Here is an 11,767-nt window from a genome sequence, read left to right on the forward strand (position 1 = left end):
TTATCTTATAGAATTCAATAATCCCGTGCTGGGCAAACAGGTTTTGCAGCTGTTTGAACTAAGATGTTAAAGTTATTCACATAATGAAAACCTATACTTTGTTTCAGGCGAGTTCCCCATTCAAATGCATGTAACAGTGAGAAACGCATTGTCTTGGCGAAATAAAGCGTTTTTGTACAACTTCATAAAGACAGCTGTAGTTTTTGATAGAAGACTCAGAAATACATATTTATGGCTTTATCTTATAGAATTCAATAATCCCTTGCTGGGCAAACAGGTTTTGCAGCTGTTTGAACTAAGATTTCCAAGTTATTCACATAATGAAAACCTATACTTTGTTTCAGGCGAGTTCCCCATTCAAATGCATGTAATCGTCAGAAACGCACTGTCTTGGCGAAATAAAGCGTTTTTGTACAACTTCATGAAGACAGCTGTAGTTTTTGATAGAAGGCTCAGAAATACATATTTATGGCTTTATCTTATAGAATTCAATAATCCCGTGCTGGGCAAACAGGTTTTGCAGCTGTTTGAACTAAGATTTTCAAGTTATTCGCATAATGAAAACCTATACTTTGTTTCAGGCGAGTTCCCCATTCAAATGCATGTAATCGTCAGAAACGCACTGTCTTGGCGAAATAAAGCGTTTTTGTACAACTTCATGAAGACAGCTGTAGTTTTTGATAAAAGACTCAGAAATACATATTTATGGCTTTATCTTATAGAATTTAATATCCCCGTGCTGGGCAAACAGGTTTTGCAGCTGTTTGAGCTAAGATTTTCAAGTTATTCACAAAATGAAAACTACTTTGTGTCGGGCGAGAACTCCATTCAAATGCATGTAATAGCGAGAAACGCACTAACGTGGTGAAATAAAGCGTTTTTCATGGTCTTCATAAAGACAGCTGTAACTTTTGATAGACGACTCAGACACACATGTTTATGGCTTCATCTTATAGAATTCAATAATCCCGTGCTGGGCAAACAGGTTTTGCAGCTGTTTGAACTAAGATTTTCAAGTTATTCACATAATGAAAACCTATACTTTGTGTCGGGAAGAGAACTCCATTCAAATGCATGTAATAGCGAGAAAGGCACTAACGTGGTGAAATAAAGCCTTTTTCATGGTCTTCATAAAGGCAGCTGTAACGTTTGATAGAAGACTCAGAAATACATATTTATGGCTTTCTCTTTTAGAATTCAATATCCCCGTGCTGGGCAAACAAGTTTTGCAGCTGTTTGAGTTAAGATTTTCAAGTTATTCACATAATGAAAACTACTTTGTGTCGGGCGAGAACTCCATTCAAATGCATGTAATAGCGAGAAACGCACTAACGTGGTGAAATAAAGCGTTTTTCATGGTTTTCATAAAGACAGCTGAAACTTTTGATAGACGACTCAGACACACATGTTTATGGCTTCATCTTATAAAATTCAATTTCCCCGTGCTGGGCAAACAGGTTTCGCAGCTGTTTGAGCTAAGATGTTAAAGTTATTCACATAATGAAAACCTATACTTTGTTTCGTGCGAGTTCCCCATTCAAATGCATGTAATCGTCAGAAATGCACTGTCTTGGCGAAATAAAGCGTTTTTGTACAACTTCATATATATAGCTGTAACTTTTGATAGAAGATTCAGACTCACATGTTTATGGCTTCATCTTATAGAATTCAATATCCCCGTGCTGGGCAAACAGGTTTTGCAGCTGTTTGAGCTAAGATTTTCAAGTTATTCACAAAATGAAAACTACTTTGTGTCGGGCGAGAACTCCATTCAAATGCATGTAATAGCGAGAAAGGCACTAACGTGGTGAAATAAAGCCTTTTTCATGGTCTTCATAAAGACAGCTGTAACTTTTGATAGACGACTCAGAAATACATATTTATGGCTTTCTCTTTTAGAATTCAATATCCCCGTGCTGGGCAAACAAGTTTTGGAGCTGTTTGAGCTAAGATGTTAAAGTTATTCACATAATGAAAACCTATACTTTGTTTCAGGCGAGTTCCCCATTCAAATGCATGTAATCTTCAGAAACGCACTGTCTTGGCGAAATAAAGCGTTTTTGTACAACTTCATGAAGACAGCTGTAGTTTTTGATAGAAGACTCAGAAATACATATTTATGGCTTTATCTTATAGAATTTAATATCCCCGTGCTGGGCAAACAGGTTTTGCAGCTGTTTGAGCTAAGATTTTCAAGTTATTCACAAAATGAAAACTACTTTGTGTCGGGCGAGAACTCCATTCAAATGCATGTAATCGTCAGAAATGCACTGTCTTGGCGAAATAAAGCGTTTTTGTACAACTTCATATATATAGCTGTAACTTTTGATAGAAGATTCAGACTCACATGTTTATGGCTTTATCTTATAGAATTCAATATCCCCGTGCTGGGCAAACAGGTTTTGCAGCTGTTTGAACTAAGATGTTAAAGTTATTCACATAATGAAAACCTATACTTTGTGTCGGGAAGAGAACTCCATTCAAATGCATGTAATAGCGAGAAAGGCACTAACGTGGTGAAATAAAGCCTTTTTCATGGTCTTCATAAAGACAGCTGTAACTTTTGATAGAAGACTCAGAAATACATATTTATGGCTTTCTCTTTTAGAATTCAATATCCCCGTGCTGGGCAAACAAGTTTTGGAGCTGTTTGAGCTAAGATGTTAAAGTTATTCACATAATGAAAACCTATACTTTGTTTCAGGCGAGTTCCCCATTCAAATGCATGTAATCGTCAGAAACGCACTGTCTTGGCGAAATAAAGCGTTTTTGTACAACTTCATGAAGACAGCTGTAGTTTTTGATAGAAGACTCAGAAATACATATTTATGGCTTTATCTTATAGAATTCAATAATCCCGTGCTGGGCAAACAGGTTTTGCAGCTGTTTGAGCTAAGATTTTCAAGTTATTCACAAAATGAAAACTACTTTGTGTCGGGCGAGAACTCCATTCAAATGCATGTAATCGTCAGAAACGCACTGTCTTGGCGAAATAAAGCGTTTTTGCACAACTTCATGAAGACAGCTGTAGTTTTTGATAGAAGACTCAGAAATATATATTTATGGCTTTATCTTATAGAATTTAATATCCCCGTGCTGGGCAAACAGGTTTTGCAGCTGTTTGAGCTAAGATGTTCAAGTTATTCACATAATGAAAACCTATACTTTGTGTCGGGAAGAGAACTCCATTCAAATGCATGTAATAGCGAGAAAGGCACTAACGTGGTGAAATAAAGTGTTTATCATGGTCTTCATAAAGACAGCTGTAACTTTTGATAGAAGACTCAGAAATATATATTTATGGCTTTATCTTATAGAACTCAATATCCCCGTGCTGGGCAAACAAGTTTTGCAGCTGTTTGAGCTAAGATGTTAAAGTTATTCACATAATGAAAACCTATACTTTGTTTCAGGCGAGTTCCCCATTCAAATGCATGTAATCGTCAGAAACGCACTGTCTTGGCGAAATAAAGCGTTTTTGTACAACTTCATGAAGACAGCTGTAGTTTTTGATAGAAGACTCAAAAATACATGCTGGGTGAAGGAAATTGCCATCCCGGGTTTCCTCCGTGGCGTGAGCGATAAGCAGAGTTTTGTCCTTTCCTTCTAAGATTCCTAATTATTTAAAGTAACACTCAGGTATGCCATTCAGCTGGGTTAGTTACAGCGCCGGGAGCAGCTTGGGAGAACAAGGAAACACAGACTGCTTCAGGTTGCCTTCCCAAATCAACTCAAAGGTTTATTTGATACACAGCAGTTTATATAGATGAAAAAAAAGGTTCGTGTGTCAGCTTTCCCAGTTCAAACCGGTACAGACCAAATAAGGAAACGTCTTCCTGCCTTGTGAGCCAAGAAGTATCCTGTGTGTAGTTTATCAGCTCAGCTACAATTTATGATCATCCCAGCAAAATACACTCCTAGACATAGAATACAGAGTTCTTTCATCAGTGAATTCTGAAACAAACCACCTAGCCTTTAACGAGCCTTTTCCAGGAGATAATAAAAAAAGGGAGGATGGGAGTAAGGAAGTGGTCTCATCTCTGTGGTATTTTCGACCTTGGGGTACCAGCTTGTGAGTCCTACACATTAATTCTTGGGTCACAGAGAAAGAGAAAAACAACTAGTAGATTGGCCTTATTGAGTAACAGTTTTCCTGTATAAAACAATATCCTGTAAATGCTTACCGTGGTATCAAAATATCTAACAGTTCCCCTCTTTTATTATTTTTTAAAAATAATAACTCAAATAGAAAGGAAAAATCACAAATGTAATAACATAATATAAAAAGCAAATCATAAAATGTAATAGTTCACAACCTAATGTTCAATATACACATCAGGAACATCATTGGTAACATCTGACACATAATCTGGGTCAATTTGTGCCAATTGCAAATACATTGAAGTAGCCGTACTAACAGCTATACGGGTTATCATTGAACGTACACAGGGTACCACACAACAGACAATAATCATCAAAAACATGCTGCAACGGTTACAAAGGCTACAATTAGTTCCTTCCATCTTCCAAACGTGTCCTGTAGCCACTTATGTAGCCACTGACCGTGGCCTGTATTGGCAATTAGTTCTATCTGCAATGCTTCAAGTTTATTCATAGCTTGTGTGAATGAACCGTTAGGGGCGGTGTTATTGGGAATGAAAGTACAGCATACATCAACGGTTACTAGACCACAGGTACCGGTCCAATTAACAGGTAAAGCTAATCTAAGGGTATTATTGCACAACCAATAAGCATGTGGGATTGGTCTAGTTAGGCGCGTGACCATGTGTGATTTAACTAACTCCCCCCAGTCAGTGTCATTTAATACACCCTCTGGGGGAACAATGATCGATTCTGCGCTCGAACTTGAACTGTGTGTGTGTTCCTCCAGATATGATACAACTTCAGCCATAGAGACAGCTAGCCATGTCTCATTACAGCGTGCACCTGGGGAGTCAGAGAAGAATGTATAGTTATCCTTTGTATAATCTATGTGTGTGTCTGGGCCAGTTAACTTTAGTCTGCGCAGACATATCATACTAGTATTAAAATGGAGAGGGATCTGTCCTAAGGGCAGTGAGGGCTTTAACCTATTCTTAGGGCGTTTCATTGGGGCGCAGGCGTCATCAGATAACTTCAATAATTCGCCTAATGGAGTCTCAGGGTTAGTTGGTGTGTGTGTGTGTCTAAGTAGGCAGTCGAGAGGGCTCAGAGTCAACTGTAAAGTGTCTTTAAAGAGAGCATTACCTCCGCCGATTTTCTCTAGTCCCTCAGTGAGGGGGAAACCGGATATGGGGTATCCTACTATTACCTGTTCTGGATTAGCCTTTGAACAGACATAACAGTTACTGTTTCCTAAATCACGAGCGGCTGTTCTGGCATTTTCATACCAGGCGTTAGCTCCTGTTCTAGAGGGTGCATAAAATGGTTTATTAGTGGCGTCTATGTTGCTATTTACTGATTTTAGGGAGCGTGAGGAGTGCATTAAGTAGGTGTCTTGCAAAATGGAGCATGAGGTATAGTCAGCAAAATATGACCTGCAGAAATGTGAACATGGTTGCAGTTTACAATACAAAATAGCAAAGAGAAATCCTAAAGTTAATGCGATAGATATGATAAATAACCTAAATATATAAGACAGTATATAAGAAAAACAGTTCTTCAGTCGTCTCCTGGCCTGGTCCCAGGTTCGAGAGACATTGAATAAGCGTCGTGTGATGACAATGGGCATTTCATTTTCTCCATTATCAGGATGGAATGAGTCTGGCTTTATCAGGTTAGACATCATGTGGTACTTTTGGCTTTCTGTTCCTGCTGGATGTTTGAGTACCTTGTTGTTGTTCTTTCAGACGTTGTGTGTTAATCAGTGATTGTGTGTGTATGTACTGGATCCGGGCGCTGGCTCGCCTGAGATGTCATCTACCCGTGTGTGTTTATTTGCTCTAGTTCCGGGCGCTGGCTCGCCGGAGATGTCGTCTGCTTGATCCGACGCCTGAGATGGTCCGATTGGGCTGGTCTTAACCCTTCTGGCATGAATCCACTGAGGTTGTCCGTCTGTGAGGATGCTGGTTCTTCGTCACTGCCAGTACAGTCTGGGGGCTGGAACACGCGCGGCCTCCCAGAGAGTCCTTGGTTTTAGTGGCTTCTCCAACATGCATCTCCTTGTCTCCACTGGTGGAACTGTGGAGGGGAAAAGCTGAGAGAGACAAACTTTCTGATAGTTATTATTCAGTTTTTCTATCAGGTTGTGAACATCAGTGGACAATGCAATATACATCACCTTCTACTAGCGGTGCCCCTCTGGAAGCTGACCATGGTGTTGGAAATAGTCTTATTTCAAATGGAAATAATTTGGTTACTGCAGATTGAGTCATTCCAATCTCACACAGGACTTGAGTAAGTAATTTGACCCAGGTCATTAAAGTTTTAGCACACTTTTGAATTACTTCTAATGTGAATGAAGATCCTCTATCACTGTTAATCTGGTGAGGTATTCCGAATCTGGGTATTATTTCATTGCTCAACTTTTGACAGACTACTTCTGCAGTTTCTTTTGAGGTTGGATAAGCTTCTACTCATTTACTAAATTGATCCACTATTACCAGTAAGTACTTGATGCTTCCTTGCGCTGGCATATGTGTGAAATCAATTTGTAATGTATGAAATGGAAAATCTGGTTGTGGTAAATGCTGATGTTTTGCTTTTGAGCTACCTACATTAGTTCGCGCACATGTTAGACAGGTTGCTAATATGCTTTTTACTGCATGTGATGTTTTCTCAATTACAAATCTTGATTTTATTGCCCCTATTACCCCTCTTTGTCCGACATGACTCACACAGTGAAAATGTCGGGCAAGGACTGGCATCAGGGAATATGGGAGGGCAATCAAACCCTTAAGATTTTGTATAGGCCATCTCTGTCATCTAAGGTACAGTCATTATTCTATGCAGAGGCTTGCTCTTGTATGAATTTTAAATCAACATTTGTGTCTAAATAGTCTGGGAGTGTAACAAGTGGCAGCTGTAGGGGCACAGATAATACTTCCTGCGGAGGTGGGAGCTGTGATGCAGCTGCAGCCTTGGCTGTCACGTCTGCTAAGGCATTACCTGTTGCTTCGTCTGTGTCAGCTGTACTGTGTCCATTCGTTTTTACAACTGCAACGGCCGATGGCAGCTGTATAGCCTGAAAAAGTCTTTTAACAAAATCACAATTTAGCAATTTATTTTCCATCAGCAGATCTAAATCCTCTCTGTCTCCACAATGTGCCAAAGTCATGCACAACGCCAAATGCATAGCGGCTGTCTGTGTAAATCGTCACATGCTTATCCAAATGTAGCTCACAGGCGCGTATTAAAGCCATGAGCTCTGCTTTTTGTGCTGAGTGAAATGGTAATGAGTGAGCCTCTAGTATGATGTCAGGCACTGTTACCACTGAATAGCCACAAAGAAATGAGTTGTCATTCGGCCTTGAACAGGACCCGTCCACATAAACCGTGGCTGAGTCTGAGATAGGTGTTTGCTCTAAATCTGGACGTGGTGCTGTGGATTCCTGTATACGTGTCATGCAGTCATGAACATCAAGCCTGTCTGAGCCATCCTGTCGGTCAGAAGAACACAGTATAGGATCAATAAATGTGCTGGCGAATCAGGTGTGCTGCTCGCTTTTATAGTGAGATTTGCATATGCTGTTTAGTTATGTTTGCTAGAATGGTCGTGACCTGGTGATTGGTGTATAGAATAGTGTCATGTGAGAGTGTGAGCTTCTCGCAGTCCCTTATCATGATAGAGCAAGCTGCTACTGCCCTCAGGCAGGCCGGCATTCCCTGAACAATTCAGGCAGCACCTTTGAGTGGCGGAGGTCAGCACTCCCTGTAATGCATTGAAAGAGGCAGTCATTTCTGTGGACCACAGTATTCGAGGAGGCTTGTCTTTTTTACAACAGTCACGCAGAATGTGGTCATGAAAAGAACAGTCTGGTATCCACTGTCTGCAATAGTTCACCATGCCTAGGAAGGACAACATTTCCTTCTGTGTAGTGGGACGAGGGACAGAGGTCACAGCTTTGACCCTGTCTGCAGTCATGGAACGTTTTCCGTGAGACAGTGTGAATCCCAAATATTGAACAGAAGTCTGACAGTACTGCATTTTCTTTGCATATGCTTTGTGGCCAGTCTTTTGGAGGTGCTGGAGAAGCATGTGTGTAGCAGTTTGACATAGTTTTTCACTTTCAGCACAGAGGAGGAGGTCATCCACATGTGGATCAGAGTGCGGCCCTGGAGGAGTGAAGCACCATTGAAAAAGCAGCAGAGCTGTCTATCATGCCTTGGGGCAAACGAGTCCAAGTGTACTGCTTATTTCTATGTGTGAATGCAAATAACGGCTGTGTGTCTTCATGAGAAAAAGGAGCGGAGCATAAATCCACCACGGTAAAATGTGTATGCAATGCATGTCAATATGCTGTGAACATCTGAAACGAGAGGTGGCAGAGGAATGTTGACTGCATTAATTTGCCTTAAGTCTTGTATGAAACGCCATACGCCAGGTTTGTTAGGCTTTGGCACAGGATTGACAGGAGTGTGGGCTTTATTGCTCCTTTAGTCAATAAATCTCCTATCATGACATCTAGAGCTGCGGCTTTTTCCGTGGAAAGGGGACATTGCCTGACATATACTCGCTTTTTGTTTTTTTTTAGCTGTGCGTGATAAGGTATGCAGTCAATAAATCCTATCTCATTCTCACTTTTTGACCACAATGTCATATTCTGGTATTCAGCTGGCAACGTAAGTGCAGAAATAGTACAGTGGATAGGGTAGGTTAGATCTATGTGACGACATATTTCGTAACCTATGTCTGAGTTATGTGACAAAATCACTGTTTGACCTTCACTTGTGTGAGCAGTTATCATGTTGTTGAACAGTGTGAGAGAAACAAAAGTGTGGCTCCCAGTCATGGGATTACCTGGTAGTGGCGTCTGTACACGTTTTTTTGGCACAGTGTGTGACATAGAGTACCGGACAAAAAGGATGTTGAGTTCATTCTCTGCTGAGGGTCCAGCTGACACAGAGGATGTTCCTTCTCCATCATGTCGGTACATAGGGCAGAGAAAACATAAGCTGTTATCAGTGTCAGCAAACACTTCACCCTTTGTGTTAAATTAAATACACAAATTCATTTTTACTTTGGGTGTCTGCGGCTGCTGGAAAACTGAGCTAAATTTGCACCTCTAGCTTGTCCAACAGTGCATAAAGCGTTTTATGAATACTAGGATGGATTCATCAGGCTTCTGTTTACACATAGTTACTGCATTTAAGTCAATTTTGTCTCTGGACATTGTTAGCAGGAATTTCTTTAGATTCTTAAAGAAATCGGCGACTTTGTCATTATTTACCCTCCTTTTGTCCATAGCGGTAACATTTGATGCATCACGTCGCGGCATTCTATCATATATTTTCTACAGGACTTTTTAAGCAGACTACTTTTCTTATCACAAATGATATTCAACATTTCTACTGACCTGTTTTCTGGCGATAATCGTTCGGGATAAGGCTCCGAAAAGAAATTAGAATGCATTGAATTACAGTCCGTAAGTTGTAAACAAAGTCAGTCACATAAGCACTCCCGCATGTTCTGGATACGTGATCATGGACGTCTTCACCGATTCGCGGACGTAGGTTACACGTAACCGGAAATGGGAGTTGTACTGAGCCGTTATTTGAGACTTTATTTTGTATTTTATTAATTTTTGGTTTTACAGGTACTGTAGATTTTTTTATCGGACCTGTCTGTGGTCTTTGAATAATTCTGACTCATGTTCAGTGATTTCCAGAGGGGTTTACACGCTAGGAGGATTTATGTTAGTGTTTTCGCTGCGGCACAGCTGAGGTCACTTTAAATTTATTGCTAGCAATTTTTTGTTTGTGTGAGCAACTCTCACTTAGCGAGCAACTTCTCGCTTAACGAGCAACTTCTCGTAAAACAACAGGCAACTTCCTGTGTCTTTCTGCTTTTAATTTACTGCTTTTAACCCTTGTATGGTAATCGGGTCTGTGAGACCCGTTTTCAGTTTTCTTTCGTTTTTTTTTTTTTTTTTTTTTTAACAAAATTAAATTTAATTATTTACTAGCTTTCTGTGAGTGAGCAACTTCTCACTTTTTAACGTACGTTTCAAGATAACAGGCAACTCCCTGTGTCACTCTTTGGTGAGCAACTTCTCACTTAACGAGAAGTATTTAAGACAACAGGCAACTTTCTGTGTCACTTTTCTAAGTGAGCAACTTCTCACTTTTTAACGTACGTTTAATTAAACAATTAATTATTATTTTTTTAAACAAAATTAAAATATTCAAGACAACAGGCAACTTCCTGTGTCCACCAACACCACACAAGGGTTAATTTACTTTATTCGGGGACTGAGGAAGTCGTCAGTGTATCTCTCTGGATCACTAAGTGAAACTTCGTCAGCATATCCCGTTTCTTTATGGATCAATCACTGAGAGAGGTATAATAGGTCTTTATATAAATATGAAAGACACATATTTACCTTCTGTCAGGGATCCCACTTCTGACACCAAAATTGAAGGAAATTGCCATCCCGGGTTTCCTCCGTGGCGTGAGCGATAAGCAGAGTTTTGTCCTTTCCTTCTAAGATTCCTAATTATTTAAAGTAACACTCAGGTATGCCATTCAGCTGGGTTAGTTACAGCGCCGGGAGCAGCTTGGGAGAACAAGGAAACACAGACTGCTTCAGGTTGCCTTCCCAAATCAACTCAAAGGTTTATTTGATACACAGCAGTTTATATAGATGAAAAAAAAGGTTCGTGTGTCAGCTTTCCCAGTTCAAACCGGTACAGACCAAATAAGGAAACGTCTTCCTGCCTTGTGAGCCAAGAAGTATCCTGTGTGTAGTTTATCAGCTCAGCTACAATTTATGATCATCCCAGCAAAATACACTCCTAGACATAGAATACAGAGTTCTTTCATCAGTGAATTCTGAAACAAACCACCTAGCCTTTAACGAGCCTTTTCCAGGAGATAATAAAAAAAGGGAGGATGGGAGTAAGGAAGTGGTCTCATCTCTGTGGTATTTTCGACCTTGGGGTACCAGCTTGTGAGTCCTACACATTAATTCTTGGGTCACAGAGAAAGAGAAAAACAACTAGTAGATTGGCCTTATTGAGTAACAGTTTTCCTGTATAAAACAATATCCTGTAAATGCTTACCGTGGTATCAAAATATCTAACACTGGGCAAACAGGTTTTGCAGCTGTTTGAACTAAGATTTTCAAGTTATTCACAAAATGAAAACTACTTTGTGTCGGGCGAGAACTCCATTCAAATGCATGTAATCGTCAGAAACGCACTGTCTTGGCGAAATAAAGCGTTTTTGTACAACTTCATGAAGACAGCTGTAGTTTTTGATAGAAGACTCAGAAATACATATTTATGGCTTTATCTTATAGAATTTAATATCCCCGTGCTGGGCAAACAGGTTTTGCAGCTGTTTGAGCTAAGATTTTCAAGTTATTCACAAAATGAAAACTACTTTGTGTCGGGCGAGAACTCCATTCAAATGCATGTAATAGCGAGAAACGCACTAACGTGGTGAAATAAAGCGTTTTTGCACAACTTCATATAAATCGGTGTAACTTTTGATAGAAGATTCAGCAATACATATTTATGGCTTTATCTTATAGAATGCAATATCCCCGTGCTGGGCAAACAGGTTTTGCAGCTGTTTGAGCTAAGATGTTAAAGTTATTCACATAAT

General features: G+C 40.0%; 1 long non-coding RNA gene across 1 annotated transcript; it reads right to left on the reverse strand.

The window, feature by feature from the left end:
- Positions 1–3,713: 3,713 nt before the first annotated feature.
- Positions 3,714–10,535, reverse strand: LOC147309484 (uncharacterized). The gene is made up of 2 exons (XR_015125649.1): positions 9,516–10,535; positions 3,714–9,073 (listed from the first exon to the last, which is right to left on the reverse strand). It is a non-coding gene; the product is annotated as an uncharacterized LOC147309484 (long non-coding RNA).
- Between the last annotated feature and the right edge of the window lie 1,232 nt (positions 10,536–11,767).

The sequence above is a fragment of the Aulonocara sp. 'chitande type north' Nkhata Bay genome, linkage group LG17, assembly GCF_057382095.1.
Source record: "Aulonocara sp. 'chitande type north' Nkhata Bay isolate Kocher_YH1m ecotype deep benthic linkage group LG17, A_spYH_male_GT1.1, whole genome shotgun sequence".
NCBI lineage: Eukaryota > Metazoa > Chordata > Actinopteri > Cichliformes > Cichlidae > Aulonocara > Aulonocara sp. 'chitande type north' Nkhata Bay.